This window comes from Protopterus annectens, chromosome 6.part1 (genome assembly GCF_019279795.1).
Source record: "Protopterus annectens isolate FY-2018-M chromosome 6.part1, PAN1.0, whole genome shotgun sequence".
Lineage (NCBI taxonomy): Eukaryota > Metazoa > Chordata > Ceratodontiformes > Protopteridae > Protopterus > Protopterus annectens.
In genome coordinates, this window is record NC_056738.1 from 394,846,438 (window position 1) to 394,869,978 (window position 23,541).

The 23,541-nt window shown below is 35.5% G+C and overlaps 1 non-coding gene across 1 annotated transcript; it reads right to left on the reverse strand.

Moving 5' to 3' along the window:
* Positions 1-1,675: 1,675 nt before the first annotated feature.
* On the reverse strand, positions 1,676-1,748 carry TRNAR-CCU. Its single transcript has one exon. It is a non-coding gene; the product is annotated as a tRNA-Arg (tRNA).
* Positions 1,749-23,541: the final 21,793 nt, after the last annotated feature.

Sequence of the window (23,541 nt, forward strand, 5' to 3'; positions counted from 1 at the left end):
TCTTTCTTCTGTTGTAAAGTTTGTTTATAGCAGAGGACCACCAGATTGGCTTCCTTTTTTTGGAGGATAGCATATTGATTCTGTTAGGGATAGCATGATCCATGCACTCGTGTAAGTGCTTATAAAGTGCATTTGTATAGGATTCAACAGTCTTACCTCTGTTGTCCATCTGCATGGATGTCATGAAGTTTGCCACTTCTGTTTTAAGAAGTGTGAAGTTGGCTTTGGAGAAGGTTTTTACGGTGGTTTCCCTAATGGGGGGTGGGGGTGGGATGTGGATGTCTAGGGTGATTATCTTGTGGTCGGATCTGACCAACGAGGAATTGACCTCTGGTGTGGAATACTGGTCCCCCATGTTGGTAATGACCAGGTCTAGAATATTTCTGCTCCTGATGGGGGTGTGAATAAGTTGATCCAAGGCATTGGAATTTATGAATTCCAGAAAACATTGAGCAAAAGAGTTGGTACATGAGTAGTTTTCCCAGTTAATGGTGGGGTAGTTGAAATCACCCATTATTAGGGTGTTGGGTTGTACCCTAATATTTTCCAGTGTATCAAGGAATGAGGAGTGGGAATCCTGGGGCATGGTGGGGGGGGTGTCTGTAACAAGCAACAATTTGGATTGCAGTCTTGCCCAGAGTTAGTTGCACTTGGATAATCTCAGATGCATTATGCTGTGCAAGTAGCCTAGAAGTCTGGATATCCTTAATGAATATGGACACGCCTCCGCCTTTAGTGCTTCAGTCTGGGTTAGGTGGCCGAAAGGTGTGGTATAAATTATAGCCTGGTGATGCAGTGGTGCTCTCTGGAGCTTTGAACCAGGTCTCTGTCACTGCACAGATGTCAATGTTCTCCATTTTAAGGAGTGCCTCGAGTGAGTACATTTTGAGGTTTAGACTTCTAGCATTGAGTAGCATTATCCTCAGATTTTGCTTGCTTGTACCTTTTATGGTGGTGAATTTGTCATTTGAACCTTGCCTAAAAAAGCATTGTAGGGGTGGCAAGAGCCTTAGCCAGTATCCGGAATCCCAAGGGCGACAGGAGCAGGCCATCTCTGGCAAAGCATCGTGGTCTGTCGCTCATGTCATCCCAGGTAGACAAATACTGGATCCCCTTAGAATGACACCAGAAGCTTAGCCAATTGCTGAAGTCAATTATTTTGTCCTTGTACTGTAGTATATTCTGGGTGATGGCAGGATGCTACTGAGGGCTAGGGTCATACCTGCCTGGGCTACAAGATCGAAGAGCTCCTCCATGTCTCTTTTCATGTTGTCCACGGAGGTATGTCTAAGGTCATTCACACCAACATGGACAATGACAGAGTCGTATTTGTACTTGTTGTGGAGTGACCTGAGTGAGTGCATTATGTGGTGGATCCTGGCACCCGACAGGCAGCTGACAGTGACTTTCTCCTTGTTTAGCCTGCTGAGTGGAACATCAGTGTGCCTGACTATAGAATCACCTATGACTAGAGTGTTGGGTATGTTGTTATGCCTTATGGACTGTGGTTGAGTGGCACACTGAGATTGTGGGCTATGTGTCATTTGGGTTGTGTTGGGGGGGTGGAGTTTGCTTGAGTTTATGCTTTGGAGGTCCCTGTTGCTTGGGCAGGTTTTTATTGAGAGCTTCTGCGAATGTAGATGTGTAAAAAGCTTCACTTGTGTCAAGATTATATCACCCCAGATGGGACTCAAACCCACAATCCCTGGCTTAGGAGGCCAATGCCTTATCCATTAGGCCACTGGGGCCTAGGCCTGAACTATTATTTCTGATTTTCCTAGAAAGAGGGTCATGGGATGTCAATAATAATATGCAAATTGTTAAAATCATAAATACATATAAATGGATTTAACTTTGTTATACTTAAACATAAATGGTTTAAATCATCCAAGGAAGAAATCAAATTTAATAAAATATTTGAGTAATAATAAGGCACAGGTAGTCTTCCTTAAAGAATCTCACTTTAAATCAACTGAGAAGAATATCTGGAATCCTGGTAATTTTCTAATCCTTTTACCTTAATCTTATAAATCCAAGAGTGAAGGGTTATGATTTTATGGAAGAAAAATACTATTATTCCACAAATAATCATGAAGACCAAGATTGTCTTTTTACTCTTGTCATTCTGAATATCAGTAATATAATATGGACTCTGGTTAATGTTACTGCTTTCCTGGTATGGGGGAAAATATTGCTAAAAGAAATTGGATTTTATTTCTAATAATTACAAAGGAAATTTAATTTAATTTTTGGAGGAGAATTCAATTGTATTTTGGAAAATTCTGGCACTACTAGCAAAAGAACATTAAGACTTTCTTCAACTGCAAAACATTTTAAAAAATGAATTGACTCAATTTAATTGATACTTTTAGTATGAAAGACACTAAAACTTACTTTTTTCCTCATCTTCTTTTTCTTTTGGCTGTTCCCATTAGGGGTCACCACAGCAGATCATCTGTTTCTATTTCTTCCTGTCTCCTCTGCATCCTGCTCTGTCACACCAACCACCTGCATGTCCTCTCTCACCACATCCATAAACCTTATCTTAGGCCTTCCTCTTTTCCTCTTACCTGGCAGCTTCATCCTTAGCATAATTTTCCCAATATAACCAGCATCCCTCCTCAGCACATTTTCCTCATCAACACTATAAATATGGTACAAGCCAAAACAGAAACGTGGTGTGTGTAAACTCATCAGTCAAAATAAAGGATAATCCAGTAAAAAAGCTAAGAGTGACCAGACCACAGCTAATAAAATCAAGCCAAGTTTTATTCCAGGAAATACGAATGGCGAGCGCTTTTGCAGTAAATAACTGCTTCATCAGACAAATTCTGCATTTCACTCATCAGTTTAAAAATACATACAGGCTAGTCAGAACTCAACAGCAATTAATAAAATATCCAATAAAAATTCACAACCATATAGCCCAGTAATGAGCTACCTATATCAAAATATAAGATAAATGCACAATAAGTGTACTGAGAAATATATATATGTATAGAATACACAATACATATAAAATATACATAAATATGTCTGCATGTATCATGTTATGTTAAAATACATGAAGGACACCTATTTCTTAAGGTGTCTCTTACCTAACATAGGTTTGATGGAAAATTTATCATTCACCCTTTCCCCATAGTGGCTCTCATTCTAATAATCCATTCTAGTTCTTTACACTCTACTTTATTCCTCACTGCACCCCCTCTATTCCCAGTCCAAAATTTCTCTATGACCATAAATTTAAATGTATGTGATACATCCATATCTATCACATGTCTAGCAAGGGCATTAGTATCTGCTCTCCTACAAATATCATAAAGATGTTCCCTAATGCGATTGCGTAATCTACGTGTAGTCATACCTACGTAGAAGGATGAGCACAATTCACAATAAGCCAAATAAACTATATTATTTGTATTGCAATCTGCTCTAAAGTTAAATGTCAAAACCTTCCCAGTATCTGGGTGTAAAAAGTGACCTTTACTATCCACTACTTCACAGTAATTACATTTCCCACATGGTAAAGTACCATATACATGTTCAGTGCTCCCAGTGCAGTGCAAATCATTGTATCTCAATCCACAAAGTAACCTTTTAAGCGATTTCTGATTCTTAAAAGCAAAACGGGGTCTGTCACCAACCATATTTTTACCCTGTCATCCACACATAAAATATTCCAATGGTTCCTATAAATCCTTTGTAGCAGTCTAATGTTACTGGAGTATGTGACAGGTACTCTCAATACTTGATCTCTGGTAGATTTTTGCCTATCTGTATAGGTACAGTTAGAGAAGTAGGGTTTGGCTTCATTATTCCTGAGAGTCATCACCATAGACATAATGGGGCTAACTTCTTTAACTTTATAGCCTCTCTCTTTAAATGTCCTCTCTAGTGTGTGCATTTCTTCCATAAATCTCCCATCTTCCACTGTTAATCTAGACATCCTAAATGCTTGCCCCTTTACAACATTCCTGAACACATGGTTGGGATGCATACTATGTCTATGGACATATGTATTTCTACAACATTCTTTTCGATAGACCTCAGTATAAAACTTCCCCTTGCTTTTCCTTTTGATGTTAATATCCAAAAACCCCATAGAAGTATATGAAGTTTTAAAAGTAAATTTTAAAAAATCAGCACTATTGTTAACATTAATGAAGAAGGAATCAAAAGACTCCAACCCTCCTTGCCAGAGAAGAAAGAGATTGTCTACGAATCTCCAATAAAAAATGGCATGCCTACTAAGGTCATGTGTCAGAATATGGTGACGATCCCAAGATCCCATTACAAGGTTGGCGTAGCTATTGGCACAAGAAGTTCCCATAGCCATGCCATCCAATTATCTACATATAGATTGCTCAAACAAAAATAAATTATTTTCTAATACAATTTCCATAAGAAAACATAGAAAATCTATGGTGGCAGCATCATATGTGCCATCTTCCATCAGATATTGTTTCACAAATTCTATATCAGTCACATTGGGGATCATAGTAAAGAGTGATTTAACATACATAGTAACCAGTAAACATTCAGTACAGGGCTGGGTATTTTCTACAAACTCAAAGAGATCTTCTAAAAACTGTTTAGTGTCTTTCAAAATATGCTTATTTAAAGCCAATACAGGTTTCATATGATGATCTATATAAATAGAAAGGGGTTCAGTACTCCATCCCCCACCAGCCACTATGGGTCTCATGGGTGAGCATGAGGGGTGTTTATGGATTTTGGGGAGCTTTTGAATAATAGGTATAACAGGTTCCTTCACAATGAAATAATTATACAGATAAACATTAATTATTTGACTTTGTAAGCACTCAAATAAAGCATTAGGAATTCTATTGTTAAAAGAGTTAATATTCCCATTAGGGACTACTTCATAAACATTAACATCAATTAGCATAGATAGCATGGTGTGTCTATAGAATTCATAGTCCATCACTACTATTCAGCCCCCTTTGTCAGCGGGTCTATTATAAATATCATGATTTCAACATAAAGATGATAAGGCTGCTTTTTCATTCTTGTTAAGGTTACTATTGCACTTAGTAGTCGTTCTATTGTCATATAAACTGTAAATATCTTTCATACATGCTTTTTCGAATGTTTCAACCACACCATCAACAACTGGTATATAATTGCTCAACTTTTTAAAAGGTCTATTTGTATCAGAATTAGTACCACAGTCATTATGTTGCATTTTCAAAACAGGATTCCTGGTGAACATTTTAAGTTCGATTATATTATCTGTAATAGTCATTCTAGTTGAAGGCACAAAAGTCATACCTTTATCTAATACGGCAATTTCATCTTGTGTGAGTTCATATTGAGAAATATTCCAGATTAAAGATGTGGTTTGTGTAACCACATTTTCTTGAGGGTGTTGGAATCATTCTCCTCTATCAACGCCTTCAATTTCATTTGGTTCTTCCCTGAGGAAATTCCCAAAAATGCGTGCTCCTGATGGGGTATGGAGATGTTGGTAGCAAATTCCCTGTGGCAGCGGGGGAATAAACAATTACATCTTTATTACCAGCCACAAATGAAGAATTGGTAGCTTTTTTGCGTGTTCCGAGAGAAACCTGCTGATTATTTCTTTCATTGTTCATTTCCGGTGTCGCCTGAATACTCTGTGTATTTGGCTGTTCCTGTTGAACATATACGTCATCCTGAACCACAGTGCTTAAGGTGGATAATTCCTTGCTGGTATTTACAATATTAGTATTATGCATGTTAGTTTTATTAGAAGCATTCGTTGTTGAATTATGAGCATTGTCTGCCCTCGGCCACGCAAAGACACGGCCATTGGCAAAGTCATCAGAATCTCTTTGGATTTTCTTCCTTTTATAATTTAAGAGCTGAGCTTCATATGCATGTAAAAGCTCACTAACATGGTCCACCTTAAGGTCAACAATCAAAGGTGGATACTTATCATCGAGTTATGCAATCGACTAAAGATTCTTCTTCTGGTCTAAAATAGTCAATCAGTAAATGCATATAACTGAAACTGGTCTCAATGTTAATACATTGCCATTGTAAAAGCAGGTCTTTATAAACAATGCCATAAGAAGGCATATTAAGTATTCGCAAACCACGAGGAATAATACGAAGATTGAGGCAGGCTTCAAAGTGAAATCTTATCAATAGTGAACATCTTTATGTTATTCTTAGCAGAGCAGATACTAATGCCCTTGCTAGACATGTGATAGATATGGATGTATCACATACATTTCAATTTATGGTCATAGAGAAAGTTTGGACTGGGAATAGAGGGGGTGTGGTGGGGAATAAAGTAGAGTGTAAAGAACTAGAATGGATTATTAGAATTAGATCCACTACGGGGAAAGGGTTGAATGATAAATTTTCCATCAAACCTATGTTAGATAAGAGACACTTTAAGAAATAGGTGTTCTTCATGTATTTTAACATAACATGATACATGCAGACATATTTATGTATATTTTATATGTATTGTGTATTCTATACGTATATATATTTCTCAGTACACTTATTGTGCATTTATCTTATATTTTGATATAGGTAGCTCATTACTGGGCTATATGGTAGTGAATTTTTATTGGATGTTTTATTAATTGCTATTGAGTTCTGATTGGCCTGTATGTATTTTTAAACTGATGAGTGAAATGAAGAATTTGTCTGATGAAGCAGTTATTTACTGCAAAAGCACTCACCATTCGTATTTCCTGGAATAAAACTTGGCTTGATTTGATTAGCTGTGGTCTGGTTGCTCTTTGCTTTTCTACTGCACTATAAATACGGTACTCAAACTGGAAATGATAGGGTCCTGATTTTTCAAGATTTAAGTTCCAAAATCTCTAATTTTAATATCATCCTATGTCCCATTTCTGAGCATGAACCCCTCATTAGAAAGATCCAATCCAACTTCAAAAAATCTTTCTTTTTTAACCATTATTCCAGCTTATATAACTAAAATTAAATAATTTAAACTGTGGTTGTTTTCTGAATTAAACCTTTTTTTAGGTGAATTTATCTTCAGATGTTACTATGCTTGTAATTTGGGATTCTCTAAAAGCATATGTTTATGGTAAGATGTTAACTTGGTATAAGAATAAAGTTTAATAATGGAATTCAGAATTACAAAACATTCAATCTCAATTATTAATAGCTAAATCAAAATTTAGAAAAGAAAATATTGCTAACACAAAAGTCATAGAAGAATTAAACAAGAAATATCTTGATATTTTATATCATAAAATGAATTTAGCAATTGAAAGACTGAGAATAAACTCTTATTCTTTATATCCTAAACATATGCATAATTGTCTATGAAAGTTAAAATCCATTCAAAAGCAAATAATACTGTTAAAATAAAACATGAAGGCTCTAACAAAATCTCTCTGACATTGGTGATATTCTTGATGCTTTTAGATATTATTTCCCTTCTTAATAATATAGATAATATAGACATTAAAACTCCAAATTTAGATTTGGCATCTCTAAACGTCAATAAAATTTCAGAATAATTACAATTTAATTTGCAGTCTCAAATTCTCTTAAAGAAATTACTGACAAAATTAAAAAAAAAACAATAAAACCCAGGCATGGATGGCATAGTAGCTGAGTTGTATAAATTGTTTCCACTTTCAATTATTATTCCAAACGACAAAACCAGTAATATATCCTTTTAATAAAAGCACAAAAAAAACTCTCTTCAATTATTACTCTTTTCCACAAAACATTGAATGAAATTCATTCTCAAAATATGAATCTTCCTTCTTGGTAACATTCATTAATCACTCCTATTCTAAAAGAAAATAAAAATCCTTTACTTTGCTCCTCTTATAGACTAATTTCTCTGCTAAATAATGACTGCAAGATTTTTATGTATATTATCACAGATAGAATTAAAGAATTTTTAGTTGGTTTAATTAGCTATGATTAAACAGGGTTCATATACAAAAGACATACTCAAAATAACATTCAATGTATCTTATCCCTCATAAATGTCTTAAATAAAGTAAATGAAGAAGCTCTGATAATTAGCTTAGATATTGAAAAGGCTTTCAACTGTTTAAACTGTAATAATTTATTGAAAGTTTTAAGCTTATTTGATTTTCCCTCTTCCTTTACCTCTCTTTTAGTTAACATTTATAATAATAATTTAGCTTATGTTAAATTAGGCCATTTTAGCTCATAATCCATTCCTTTAACTGTTGGTGCTAAGCAAGACTGTCCTCTATCTCCAGTACTTTTTTGCTCTTGCTATTGAAATGTTTGATATTCTAATTCAAAACAAACCAAATATTATTGGTCTTGATATATATATATATATATATATATATATATATATATATATATATATATATATATATATATATATAATATTCTTCTAAAATTATGTTATTTGTTGACAATATTTTACTAACATTAACTAACTCAAGAGCAACTCTCTTAGAACTGGAATCTATAATTAATTCATTCCAAATGTTATCTGGTCTCCACTTTAACCAATCAAAATCTAAATATTTAATATTGAATAAAAAAAGAAAGTTCAATTTCATAAAGATCATATTATTGGGAAATTACCCACTTATCTTGATTATCTAGGCATTGTATTATATGGCTCTGTAAAATAAATTATATTAGCTATGACAATATTTTTAAAATAATAACAAATCTTACTGATAAATGGAATACATTATTTATTTACTTAACAAAAATGTTTCTCCTTCCCAAAATAGTATATATAGTTCAAGCTTTATCAATATTACCAGAAAATAATTTAATTTGTAACATAAATAAACTTCTATTAAAATTCTTCTGGTTTCCCAATAAAAATAGAATACATTTTCTACATCATATCAGACCTTGGGTGCAAGGAGGAGGAGTCAATTTCCCTGATATTGATACTTACATTAAAGCCTCAATCTTTAAAATAATTTTGAATTGGAATGATATCAATTATACTTACAACTAGAAATCTTTACATCTAGCGATTACACAAAATGATAATGTATCTAGATACTTATCTTTAAATAATCAAACTAATATTTTTGTTGTTTTCTCTGTTATATTATACAATAGAATATTTCTTTACCAACAAATTATAGTTTTATAAATTCTGTACTTAATAACTTTGAAAATTTATTATTTCAAATGTTGATACCAAAATTTGGTTTCAAACTTTAATTCATTTAGTATTAAAAAAAACTTTCTTTGATAAAGTCCCAAACAATATTATTACTTCATGGGAATCAAAAAATGTTGTTTGTTGGTAACAATGCTTCCATGAACTTAAAGTAAAAGAAGCATATCAACTCATAGATGAATTGAACTTAAAGGCATATGATCAGTTACTATTACAAAGTACACTATCATATTCTAAAGATCTTTCCATAAACCTCAGTAACTCCTTTTGTAAAGACATTCCCAAATAATTATTTTATCTTTATGAAATAATTTATTATAAATCAAATCTTAATAATTTAATTCTAAAACTATATGTAACTCTTATAAGATGCAAGTCACAATTGCAAGATAAATATTGGAATCATATCACCATGGGTCATATCCCTCATTTATCTCTTAAAGGTAAATCTCAAATTGTATCTTCTTTCAAAATCACATCCTGGTCATAGTATTGGTGTATATTTACATGGAAATTTATACAGAGAGCATTCCTTATCCCAACAAGCTAGCTAATTTTGGAAAGAACAAAAAGTATTATTTGTTGGAGATGTTTGCAGAAATGCAAAGCTGATTGGGTTCATATATGTTATTCCTGTCCTCTGTTAGATCAGTTCTGATGCAAACTAAATGACTTTTTACAGGCTTTGTTTACCTCTTTCATTTTCATTATAAAAATCCTTAATTTTATTTAATGTTAATGATGGTTTTGTTTTGAACAATGTTAATCTCTCCTTATTATGGACTATTCTTGCGAATGTAAGTAAAAGCATTATCGGGAAATGGAAATCTTTTTCTGCACCAAACTTTGTAGACTTCTTATTATTTCTGAAGGAAACTTTTTACAAGGAAACAAAAGTCAAGGAATGCAGGATTCATCCTAAATAATCCTTGGAGTAAAGTGATTTCTCTTATTGGCATCTTCCAGACAAATACAGACTCTTTTGAATGATTTTAGAAATTGTTGAACATATAAGTTTACTGTTTGCTATCTGTTCTTTTTTTTACTAGGAATATGACTGTTATAAAATTTACTTCAGGCCTTTGTAAATAGTGCACATAGCTTATATCCTTGTTCAGAAAATGTTCTTACATTGCCTATTTATTTACCTATTTATTATCAAATGTATTGAATTGTATTAATTTTATGAAAAATAAAAAAATGAGCAAAAAAAGATTAAAACAATATTAATTTCATGAACATTAATCATATTTTGATTTAGGAATGGAGTCCAGTCCCGTCTTGGTACTAGAAACCCATAGGACTTGGAGAAACTGAATCAGATTAAACTCAAAGCAACACCCAACTGTATTATGACCTGTTTTAAATATAACCTTAAATTAATCCTGTGATCTATTTTTCCAGTCATGTTGCAATAATTTTCAAACAACTGCTATGTTTCATAGCTTCACTACAAATATAACCATACAAACACATATATTATGACAATGGGAAAATACACAACAAGCCTGGACAGAAGTTATCTATCATCATCCACAAATGCTCATCCCCAGAATGAAAGATGTACCTTCAAGTTTATCCACATGACATGCAAAAGTGTCTGTAATAAAGTTAATCAGTGTCATATTTTGATGCAATATTGCAACCATGATATATTAGCTTTAATAAAAACAAGTCTCATGCTTCACATTATAGTTAAACAAATCACTCTTCCAGGTCATAATATCTTCCATAGTGAGAGTCGTCAAAAGAGCACAATAGAAGCTTCATTTTTTATGTTAAAAAAAACTAACCTGAAGCTTACATTTCCAACATCCACAGAAGGCATATTACTGAAATTGTATGCATAAAAATAGATGGAAAAATATTAAAACTACAATGCTTATATATAGCATCAATTTTCTACACTCTTCTATCTGTGGAATAATTCTAGAGTGACCATCCTGTAAAATAAAGTCATAAATGGTCATATTAAAGGAAATCAGTTTAGACTGAGCTCAAAATGAGAATCCAACTTTAAAGTAAGAACTTTGGGAAATATGAGCTCTTGTGAATATCTTCTGCCTGTAGAGAGTCTTTTGTCCTTATATTTCTTAAAACAAATAAGTAAGCACTGTCTTTAGCTGAAAGACTTCTGAGTAAGCCAGTCTTGTTCTCCATGTGTGCAGATGGTTTATTTTCAGTTTTAGTCATGTGACAATGTGGGTACTGAGAATTGTCAAGTCCACTGGTTCAGCCTGGCTTTCAGAGCACAGATAAGTGCCACATTAGGAAATATCTTATTTATATAGTATTTTGTTTGTTTGGTATATTAGGATACCATAGATAGATGTCAGTTTTGAAAGTTAATAACTGCATTACACGTTGGAAGAAAAATATGCACAAAGTCTTTCATGATCAGTGCTTGTGTGGTTTATGGAAGAAGGAGGATGACTCTGCTTCCTATTCCTCATTGTGGAAGATTCAAACAGAATACCATCAAGCATACAGTCAAATCTCACAAGGACTAACTGAACCAGAAAAGGTTGTGCACCTTTTCCAGGACTGTCATGGTATCCAACAAGTCATCCATGGATGACCCATTTAAAAGAACATAAACAAAAGTGCCAAAAATAAAAAAGAAACATGAAAGGCTAATAATATATCCACTGAATCTGAAGGTCAACCTAAACTAAAGAGTATCAGGTCTGTTGAGTTATTTCTGCAACCCTCAATCTAGATGCCTGCTTGAGCCAAGGCCTGTGGTGATGCCCCTCAGGAAGCCACTATGTTCTTGGATGACAACACTTCCTCTTGAGGTACAATTAGGCAACATTCAGCCTATCCAGACATGACTCTATGGGCATCTGACTCCAAAGCACATACTTTGGTAATCATGAGGTGATAACCTCTCTGGTGCATAAGGACATCTGCAACTCAAAACCTGACATCACTGACATCCTCCCATGATCAGATATCCCTAAGGCAGCCATCAGTCTGAAAAGCAGGGCCAATGCATCCAAGCTTCAAATGTTCACCATCTTACCTTATCTTAAGCCCCCCCCCCCCAATTCCATCTTCCAGATCACTTTACAAGAACTGATGAAGCTGGATCAGGACTTTGTACCTTTTATAAAGAACTTGCAGTCACCATCAGGCCAACAATCAAGGCCATGGATCCTTACCAAGAAAAGGAAATGGGAAGTATTCCCTGGAGAATGAGAGTCCTCTGACTCTGAAGCAGATGAACTGGTATATGTAAGCCAATTTTTTTCTTCTGCCTCTTATCGGTCAGCTACTGAAGACACACTATCCACTGTCTCTCCACAACAGGCTTTCTCATTTGGAGTTATCTTCAACAGGATGAAGGATTTCTTTAAATGGGAATGTAAAGACTACTCCGATGCACATAAATGGTACATAGAACATCTGTGTTTATCAGGAACAAAGTCCTCAGCTATTCTTCCAGTGACTGAAGCCTTGGAGGATGCATTCACCAGTACATCTCTGCAGCCAGACTCTCAGTCCTGTGCTCCCCTGTAGACCAATTATTTTACACATTTGTGCATTTCCTATACAAAATCCAAGTACAGCTCCAACTATGGCATCCATGTATTCCACCAAGAGATCTACTAGGGCTCTAGCCAAGACCCCCCTTCTAATTGACAGGGAAAGTAAAGTACTAGACTGCCAAACCATCCTTTAGGACTCTAAATTGTCAAGGTCACAAGCTAAAAGTTCCATGTGACTTTCCTATCCCAACAAAAAGACAAAGGCAAAGGAGAGAGAGGGGAAGATCCTGAGAGACAAACTGCTTGACCTATGCAACCTCATCTCCCAGCTTACCAAGCACCCTATCATGTACCTGTAATGCAATGAATGTATCATATATATGGAACTTTTGGTCAAACATAATTCGAAATTAATTGATGAGCTCACACTCTGAATAAGTTGGAGAATTCTAGTACTCATGATTTGCATTTTGAACAGGTGAAATACAATTATAGCCGGATTTTTAAGAGTATAGGCAAACAAATCATAAATATTAAAGAAAGAAAAATAAAAAAATAGAAAGGGAGAGATGCGATTATGCTAATAAAACAGCATACTCCACACTTCCATCATCCCAAGTTTGGGGGAATAAGTTCACCAGAATGAATATTATTATAATGGGAATAATGTAGAAAATGTTCAAAACAGAGTTGGTCAAAATATGAATATGTCAGAGGCCCCTTTAGGCGTACAACAACACCAACAGTTCCTGCCACTGCATTTGGAGAGGTTGAAAGTGAAATTGAACAATCAACAAATGAACCTCAACTAATGGAACAGGAGATAGAATGTGCAACATCAGGTGGGAGGTCAACCAACTTGGCAGAACCAAGAGTAGAAATATTACAATCAGAAATGATAGGACATATTTTAACAGTTGAAGGTGAACAAAAAAACTGACATTGCGTATAAATTAATTAAAAATAAAAAAGGTGACTTTAACATCTATAATTACGCTTCCTTTTCTATAGACTTTAGATTAGATGACCTCTTTGCTCGGGGTCTAATGTTTATCCCAGAAAAACGAGCTGATGTTGCATTAACAATTATGGATTTAAAACAGTATACAAGAAAGTTAAACTTCGGTGTTCTTTTTACTAAAGTAAGTGAAGTGTCACAATCTTTAAGGATTTCTAGTATCTATAATCCTCCTATCCACCCCACAATAGCCTGTTTTGAAAAAAATGCATGAAATTGATATTCACAATTTGATAACAAATAAGAAAAGAAATGGAGTGACTCTGAGTTAGATAAAGTTTCTCTCAGTGAAAATGATTTGTTAAATAAGTTATATAGACAAGATCTTAGATTTATGAACCTTGATAAGGGAGGGGGGATAATGGTTATGGAACAAAATGACTATATTAACAAAATGTATGACTTGCTTACTGATGGCACATATGAAATGTCATCTTTAAATGAATTGAATATTGCATATAAAAAAACTGAGTAATGAATTTAATGCCATGTTTATTGAAGGACAAATAGATTTAGATGAATTTAATTTTCTTCAAGTAGCACTTCCAACTGTACCAACAATATTTGGTATCCCGAAAATCCAGAAGGATTTAAATAAACCTCTAATGAGACCAACTGTGAATGGTAGGGGTTCCATAACGTGTCTCATAGCTACATTCTTAGATGAGAAGTTGAAAACACTAGTGATGAACAAATCCCAGACATGTAAAGATTCCTGGCATTTTTTAGGCAGAATAAATGAGCTTGAATATAATGAAAACCTTATGTTTGTAACTATTGATATAAGGGATCTTTATAGTGTGATTTCACATAATGGTGTTTTATAGTTTAGTGAATATTTACATGAAAGAGGTTTTGCTCAGAGTGAAATGAATATGTATGAAGTGTTATTGGAGCTTGTATTAGAAAACTATTTTTTTATTATTTGGCCATAAATATTTCTTGCAGAAGACAGGTGTAGCTATGGGCTCCCCATGTGAGGGTCTTGTAGCAAATATTGTAATGATACAGTAGGAAAAGAAATTTGTCTTAAATTCGGGATATATGAATTGGTGCAAATTATACACATGATTTCTTGATGATATGTTTATTGCATGGGAGGGTAGCATGGGTTTATTGAATGAATTTTTAGGTTATATGAATCTTACCACTCAGTTCTTAACTTTTACATATCAAGTGAGTCATGACAGTATAGTAGATCTTGATATTCAATTGATAAAGGATAGGATAAGGAAAGAAATATATGCTGAAATCCCTAGAAAATTAACTTTTTCTAAAATGTATCTTCATTATACAAGTAATTACCCACATTTTCAAAAATGGGCTATGGTAAAAGGACAGGAAATAAATTCTCCTCACCACTACTAAAGATACCAAGGGTAGACAAATGAACAAAGAAAAAAGACCTTGGGTGTCATCCCAGCTTCAGGCTTCAGACTGTTAAAACACAATTTATTAATCACTTAAAAAGTAAAGCTGACAGGATGTAAACTTCACTAGAATGTGGTGAACTGAAAAAAGTTAAGTATCCAAGCAGTTGTCATCCACAGCCCCAAACTTCAGGCTGTTAAAACTCAATTTATTGAAAACTTAAAAAGTGAAGCTGACAAAATGCAAGCTTCACTGAGATGCTGAAATAATTAGCCTAGTAATTAACATCCACAACTTCAGGCTTCAAGTTGTTAAAGCAAGTTAATAGATGCTTTGTAAGCAAAGCTGACAAAAACATATATTTCACTGGAGTGTAAAAAGCTGATGAAATTGTCCAAACGATAAGCACTTTTGGCAGATGCCTTCTTCAGATCGTATAAAAGTGTGGTTAGCTCTTCCTGTTTATAAAGGAAACACAATCAAGAGCTGGTAGCTAATTGTCTTTGGTGTTCTTAAAGGCACAGGAAAAAAATAAATGTTCAAAGTGGAGATTTGTCTCCTATAATGTAGTTCAATGTCAAAATTGCTAGAATCATGTATTAATGTTTGGTAGGTTTCTTCTAGATTTTAGAACAGGTCTGAGAGGTACTATTGTATTAAGACCTGGGGGTCGATTGGTTCTAAAATTGTTGATCCAAAAGATCTCTCTCAATTCTGTCCTATTTTGGACATCTCCTTCCCTGATGTTTTGGGTGACCACTTCCACTGCTTTGAACAAGAAATTATGCGTAGGATGGACCAATACATGTGCTGCTAAGGCATTATGTGGAACTTTCTGATCAATGTCTCTGACATGTCGTAGAATACGATCCTTTAATCGTTGGTCAGTTTTACCAAGATAGAAAGCTTGGCACTTGTGACAGGTAGCCAAATAGATAATATGGCTAGTAGTACAATCAGCATAAACATCAAAATGAAAGTTACATCCAGATACTGGGTGGAGAAAAGTATTACTAGTGTCTAAATAAGGACAAGCTTTGCATCTGCAGCATTTAAAAGTACCTATGCGGTATGATAGTGGACCACCACGTTTAAAGCCATCTTTATGGCATAATAATCTCTTGATATTCTTTTTATTCTTATAGAGAAACCTGGGTCTCTCTCCAACGATGTTCTTTATTTTATCATCCACTGTCAGAATCGGCCAAAATTTCCTGATCACTTCACAGACCTGTCGATTGTCTGAACTGTAAGTGAGCATACATCTACGTTGTTGAGGTGTTGTCTCATTAGACTGTCTTCGTGAAGATTGTTCAGACCACTCTGAGTAATAAGGTTGACCTCTTTGCTTTCTATAGGTTTGCACCTGTGAAACTGGTGGAAAATTATTTTCCTGGTAATCCCTATCCTTCAAATATCTACGTAGATTGGATTGCTCTTCCAAGAATTCCTCCTCATCAGTACATAGTCTTGAGACTCTTAAGATTTGGTTGTCAAAGATGTTATCAAAAATATGTATTGGATGCATGCTCTGCCTGTGTAAGAAATGATTTTGCCAGGTCTCTTTCCTATGCATCCCAGTAGAGAGACCTTGAGTGGGATGTAAATGTATCTTGACATCCAAGAAATCTATGACTGAGGATGAGTGTTTCATTTTGAACTCAAGAAAGTCAGTGCTGTTGTTAATGAAGCTTACAAAAAGTTCTACTTGAGGAGGATTAACTAGAGTAAATAAACTCAATTTCTTATAGGTCTGCTGTTCTTTCGTAGAACCTTCTCCAAAAATACATTTCAGGGACACGTTCCTGCAGAACAGCTTAACATCCGTCATGAATTCATTCACATCAGAAGAAACAGCTGGAATAAAACTCAGTCCCTTATTTAACAGGCTGATAACATCAGGATCCAGTGTGATCTTGGATAAGTTAACTACTAAGTCATTACCCCCAATATTTAGTCCACAAACTTCTTCCATTTACATTCTTGACTCTGCGTCCTCTGTGGCCTATACAAATTCTCCCTCACAAAAACCGTCAACGGCCAGTTTACTGGTAGGTGCGTTGCCGCTTCTTTAGGTCTAGTAGCACAATTAATGGTGGTGTTGGATTTACTACCATCATTGGTTTCGTTAGGACCAGTATCTCCCAGATCCCTGGTGACAATATCAGTGCTAACAGTAGGAACCTCATCTCCTGTAGATGACGTCAAGGAGGGAAGAGAAGTTGATGAGGTAGTAGTTGTTCGAGAAGGATGCAAAGTGTTAGCAGTCTCTTTTACAACCAAACCTTGTATGGCTTTCTTTTGTTTAGTGGTAGAAAAATGGGGATGTCCTTGATTGGTGTTATCCTCTTTAGGCCATTCAAAGATACGACCGTTAGTAAAATCCCTATGATCTCGATTCAGTTTACTCATTTTTTTGTAGTTTAAGCTTATTGTCATATGTGTTTAAGTTCACTTGTAACTGTTTAATCTGGCATAAATGCTGGTCCTGCAAATCACAACAGTCCAGTTATTCTTGTTTCTTAGAAATAAAAGAGGAAATTTGTTCTTCTTCAGGTTTAAAAAAATCGATGAGCAGCCTCATGTATTTTGGCTAGTTTCCAAATTGATCCTTTGCCATTGGGCTAACAGCTCCAGATAGGTGTTTCCATAAGAGGGAAGGCATTTAACTCTCATTCCTCTTCGCACTATCTGATGAAATAGGCAAGCTTCCAAATGGAAGCGTTGCCACTGAAGCCTTTTAAGGCGATAAGCAGCATTTTCTACTTCACGAAGCGTGTCAGAAAAACTAGCATCTACTGCAAGGTTTGTAGTATTAGGTGCTAAACAGTCACTACTAAAATTAATAGTTAAAAGTGGATTTGCAATGTCTCTAGAAAAACCAGGAAAATTGCATGATTTTGCTTTTGCTGCTGCTCCTGTTTGCCCTTCTGCCATGTGTAGAGTGGGAGAAACAAACAACAAAACAGGAAATAAATTCTCCTCACCACTACTAAAGACACCGAGGGTAGGCAAATGAACAAAGAAAAAAGACCTTGGGTGTCGTCCACAGCTTCAGGCTTCAGACTGTTAAAACACAATTTATTAATCGCTTAAAAAGTGAAGCTGACAGGATGTAAACTTCACTAGAGTATGGTGAACTGAAAAAAGTTAAGTATCCAAGCAGTTGTCATCCACAGCTTCAAACTTCAGGCTGTTAAAACTCAATTTATTGAAAACTTAAAAAGTGAAGCTGACAAAATGCAAGCTTCACTGAGATGCTGAAATAATTAGCCTAGTAATTAACATCCACAACTTCAGGCTTCAAGTTGTTAAAGCACAGTTAATAGATGCTTTGTAAGCAAAGCTGACAAAAACATATACTTTACTGGAGTGTAAAAAGCTGATGAAATTTTCCAAACGATAAGCGCTTTCGGCAGATGCCTTCTTTAGATCGTATAAAAGTGTGGTTAGCTCTTCCTGTTTATAAAGGAACACAATCAAGAGCTGGTAGCTAATTGTCTTTGGTGTTCTTAAAGGCACAGGACAAAAATAAATGTTCAAAGTGGAGATTTGTCTCCTATAATGTAGTTAAATGTCAAAAATGCTAGAATCATGTATTAATGTTTGGTAGGTTTCTTCTAGATTTTAGAACAGGTCTGAGAGGTACTATTGTATTAAGATCTGGGGGTCGATTGGTTCTAAAATTGTTGATCCAAAAGATCTCTCTCAATTCTGTCCTGTTATAGACATCTCCTTCCCTGATGTTTTGGGTGACCACTTCCACTGCTTTGAACAAGAAATTATGCGTAGGATGGACCAATACATGTGCTGCTAAGGCATTATGTGGAACTTTCTGATCAATGTCTCTGACATGTTGTGGAATACGATCCTTTAATTGTTGGTCAGTTTTACCAAGATAGAAAGCTTGGCACTTGCGACAGGTAGCCAAATAGATAATATGGCTAGTAGTACAATCAGCATAAACATCGAAATGAAAGTTACGTCCAGATACTGGGTGGAGAAAAGTATTACTAGTGTCTAAATAAGGACAAGCTTTGCATCTGCAGCATTTAAACAGTCTGATAGTGGACCACCATGTTTAAAGCCATCTTTATGGCATAATAATCTCTTGATATTCTTTTTATTCTTATAGAGAAACCTGGGTCTCTCTCCAACGATGTTCTTTATTTTATCATCCGCTGTCAGAATCGGCCAAAATTTCCTGATCACTTCACAGACCTGTCGATTGTCTGAACTATAAGTGAGCATACATCTAAGTTATTGAGGTGTTGTGTCATTAGACTGTCTTCATGAAGATTGTTCAGACATCTCTGAGTAATAAGGTTGACCTCTTTGCTTTCTATAGGTTTTCACCTGTGAAACTGGTGGAAAATTATTTTCCTGGTAAGCCCTATCCTTCAAATATCTACGTAGATTGGATTGCTCTTCCAAGAATTCCTCCTCATCAGTACATAGTCTTGAGACTCTTAAGATTTGGCTGTCAAAGATGTTATCAAAAATATGTCTTGGATGCATGCTCTGCCTGTGTAAGAAATGATTTTGCCAGGTCTCTTTCCTATGCACCCCAGTAGAGAGACCTTGAGTGGGATGTAAACGTATCTTGACATCCAAGAAATCTATGACTGAAGATGAGTGTTTCATTTTGAACTCAAGGAAATCAGTGCTGTTGTTAATGAAGCTGACAAAAAGATCCAATTGGTCAATACCTCCTTTCCATAAACAAAAAATATCATCCACAAATCGCCCATAGTAGACAAGTTCATTCTTCCAGATATTTCCATCACTGAAGATTGTTTTAAATTCCCACTCAGCCAAGACCAAGTTTGAATAACTGTTGGCACATGGAGTTCCCATGGCCACACCCCAGGTTTGCAAATAAAAGGTATCTCCATACATAAAGATGTTATTCTCAAGGACTAATTCCAGCAGAGAACAAAGAGGTTCCATTGTTAAATTATGTCTAATCAGAAAATCATGTAAGGCCATCAGGCCATACTCATGGGGGATCACAGTAAAGAGACTGGTTATATCCATAGTTACAAGTAGAAGGTTATCAAAACCATCCAGAGACTTAACAGTGGAGAACAAGTCTTTCAAGAAGCTGCCTGTATCCTTCAAGACAGTGGTAGCATAAGGTAAAGCTTTCTTGAGTTCATTTTCAACATACATGTATATGGATTCAGTGATCCATCCTCTCCCAGAGACAATGGGACATAAGGGAGGGTCCAAAAGATCTTTATGTATCTTAGGTAATCCACCGATGCTGGGAAACATAGGATGAGGTGTTTCAAACAATTCATATAAATCTTGACTGATCCTTCTTTCCATCAATAGATCATAGGTGCTCCCTCTGATACGTTCAATTCTCTGATCTACTTCTTTCTTACTCAATTTGCGATAAGTCATGTTGTCATCCAACATCAGTGAAACTTTATTACGATACCAGTCTGCATCCATCACTACTATGCAGCCACCTTTATCTGCTGCTTTGATCACCAAGCTATCTGTCCTTCTCAACTGTTGGGGAGCCTCTTTTTCTTTCCTGTTCAAGTTATAGAAACAATTCTTAACTTTATCTGTTGTACCTCTCACCTTGTTTATCTCATCCTCACACAATTTCATAAAAAGTTCTACTTGAGGAGGATTAACTGGAGTAAATAAACTCAATTTCTTATAGGTCTGCTGTTCTTTCGTAGAACCTTCTCCAAAAATAAATTTCAGTGACACGTTCCTGCAGAACAACCTAACATCCGTCATGAATTCATTTACATCAGAAGAAACAGCTAGAATAAAACCCAGTCCCTTATTTAACAGGCTGATAACATCAGGATCCAGTGTGATCTTGGATAAGTTAACCACTAAGTCATTACCCCCAATATTTAGTCCACAAATGTCTTCGTTTGTGTTCTTGACTCTGTGTCCTCTGTGGCCTGTATGAATTCTCCCTCACAAAAACTGGCAACGGCCAGATTACTGGTAGGTGCATCGTCACTTCTTTAGGTCTAGTAGCACAATTAATGGCAGTGTTGGAATTACTACCATCATTGGTATCATTAGTACAAGTACCTCCCAGATCCCTGGTGACAATATCAGTGCTAACAGTAGGAACCTCCTCTCCTGTAGATGAAGACGAGGAGGGAAGAGAAGTTGGTGAGGTAGTAGTTGTTCAAGAAGGATGCAAAGTGTTAGCAGTCTCTTTTACAGCCAAACTTTGCATGGCTTTCTTTTGTTTAGTGGTAGAAAAATGGGGACGTCCTCGACTGGTGTTATCCTCTCTAGGCCATTCAAAGATATGACCGTTAGTGAAATCCCTATGATCTCGATTCCGTTTACTCATTTTTTGTAGTTTAAGCTTATTGTCATAAGTGTTTAAGTTCACTTGTAACTGTTTAATCTGGCATAAATGCTGGTCCTGCAAATCACAACATTCCAGTTCTTCTTGTTTCTTAGAAATAAAAGAGGAAATTTAAAGTTAAATAAGGGACTGGGTTTTATTCCAGCTGTTTCTTCTGATGTAAATGAATTCATGACGGATGTTAGGTTGTTCTGCAGGAACGTGTCCCTGAAATTTATTTTTGGAGAAGGTTCTACGAAAGAACAGCAGACCTATAAGAAATTGAGTTTATTTACTCCAGTTAATCCTCCTCAAGTAGAACTTTTTATGAAATTGGGTGAGGATGAGATAAACAAGGTGAGAGGTACAACAGATAAAGTTAAGAATTGTTTCTATAACTTGAACAAGAAAGAAAAAGAGGCTCCCCAACAGTTGAGAAGGACAGATAGCTTGGTGATCAAAGCAGCAGATAAAGGTGGCTGCATAGTAGTGATGGATGCAGACTGGTATCGTAATAAAGTTTCACTGATGTTGGATGACAACATGACTTATCGCAAATTGAGTAAGAAAGAAGTAGATCAGAGAATTGAACGAATCAGAGGGAGCACCTATGATCTATTGATGGAAAGAAGGATCAGTCAAGATTTATATGAATTGTTTGAAACACCTCATCCTATGTTTCCCAGCATCGGTGGATTACCTAAGATACATAAAGATCTTTTGGACCCTCCCTTACGTCCCATTGTCTCTGGGAGAGGATGGATCACTGAATCCATATCCATGTATGTTGAAAATGAACTCAAGAAAGCTTTGCCTTATGCTACCACTGTCTTGAAGGATACAGGCAGTTTCTTGAAAGACTTGTTCTCCACTGTTAAGTCTCTGGATGGTTTTGATAACCTTCTACTTGTAACTATGGATATAACCAGTCTCTTTACTGTGATCCCCCATGAGTATGGCCTGAAGGCCTTACATGATTTTCTGATTAGACATAATTTAACAACGGAACCTCTTTGTTCTCTGCTGGAATTAGTCCTTGAGAATAACATCTTTATGTATGGAGATACCTTTTATTTACAAACCTGGGGTGTGGCCATGGGAACTCCATGTGCCAACAGTTATTCAAACTTGGTCTTGGCTGAGTGGGAATTTAAAACAATCTTCAGTGATGGAAATATCTGGAAGAATGAACTTGTCTACTATGGGCGATTTGTGGATGATGTTTTTTTGTTTATGGAAAGGAGGTATTGATCAATTGGATCTTTTTGTCAGCTTCATTAACAACAGCATTGATTTCCTTGAGTTCAAAATGAAACACTCATCTTCATTCATAGATTTCTTGGATGTCAAGATACGTTTACATCCCACTCAAGGTCTCTCTACTGGGGTGCATAGGAAAGAGACCTGGCAAAATCATTTCTTACACAGGCAGAGCATGCATCCAAGACATATTTTTGATAACATCTTTGACAGCCAAATCTTAAGAGTCTCAAGACTATGTACTGATGAGGAGGAATTCTTGGAAGAGCAATCCAATCTACGTAGCTATTTGAAGGATAGGGCTTACCAGGAAAATAATGTTCCACCAGTTTCACAGGTGAAAACCTATAGAAAGCAAAGAGGTCAACCTTATTACTCAGAGATGTCTGAACAATCTTCACGAAGACAGTCTAACGACACAACACCTCAATAACTTAGATGTATGCTCACTTATAGTTCAGACAATCGACAGGTCTGTGAAGTGATCAGGAAATTTTGGCCGATTCTGACAGCGGATGATAAAATAAAGAACATCGTTGGAGAGAGACCCGGTTTCTCTATAAGAATAAAAAGAATATCAAGAGATTATTATGCCATAAAGATGGCTTTAAACGTGGTGGTCTACTATCAGACTGTAAAGGTACTTTTAAATGCTGCAGATGCAAAGCTTGTCCTTATTTAGACACTAGTAATACTTTTCTCCACCCAGTATCTGGACGTAACTTTCATTTCGATGTTTATGCTGATTGTACTACTAGCCATATTATCTATTTGGCTACCTGTCGCAAGTGCCAAGCTTTCTATCTTGGTAAAACTGACCAACAATTAAAGGATCGTATGCCACAACATGTCAGAGACATTGATCAGAAAGTTCCACATAATGCCTTAGCAGCACATGTATTGGTCCATTCTACGCATAATTTCT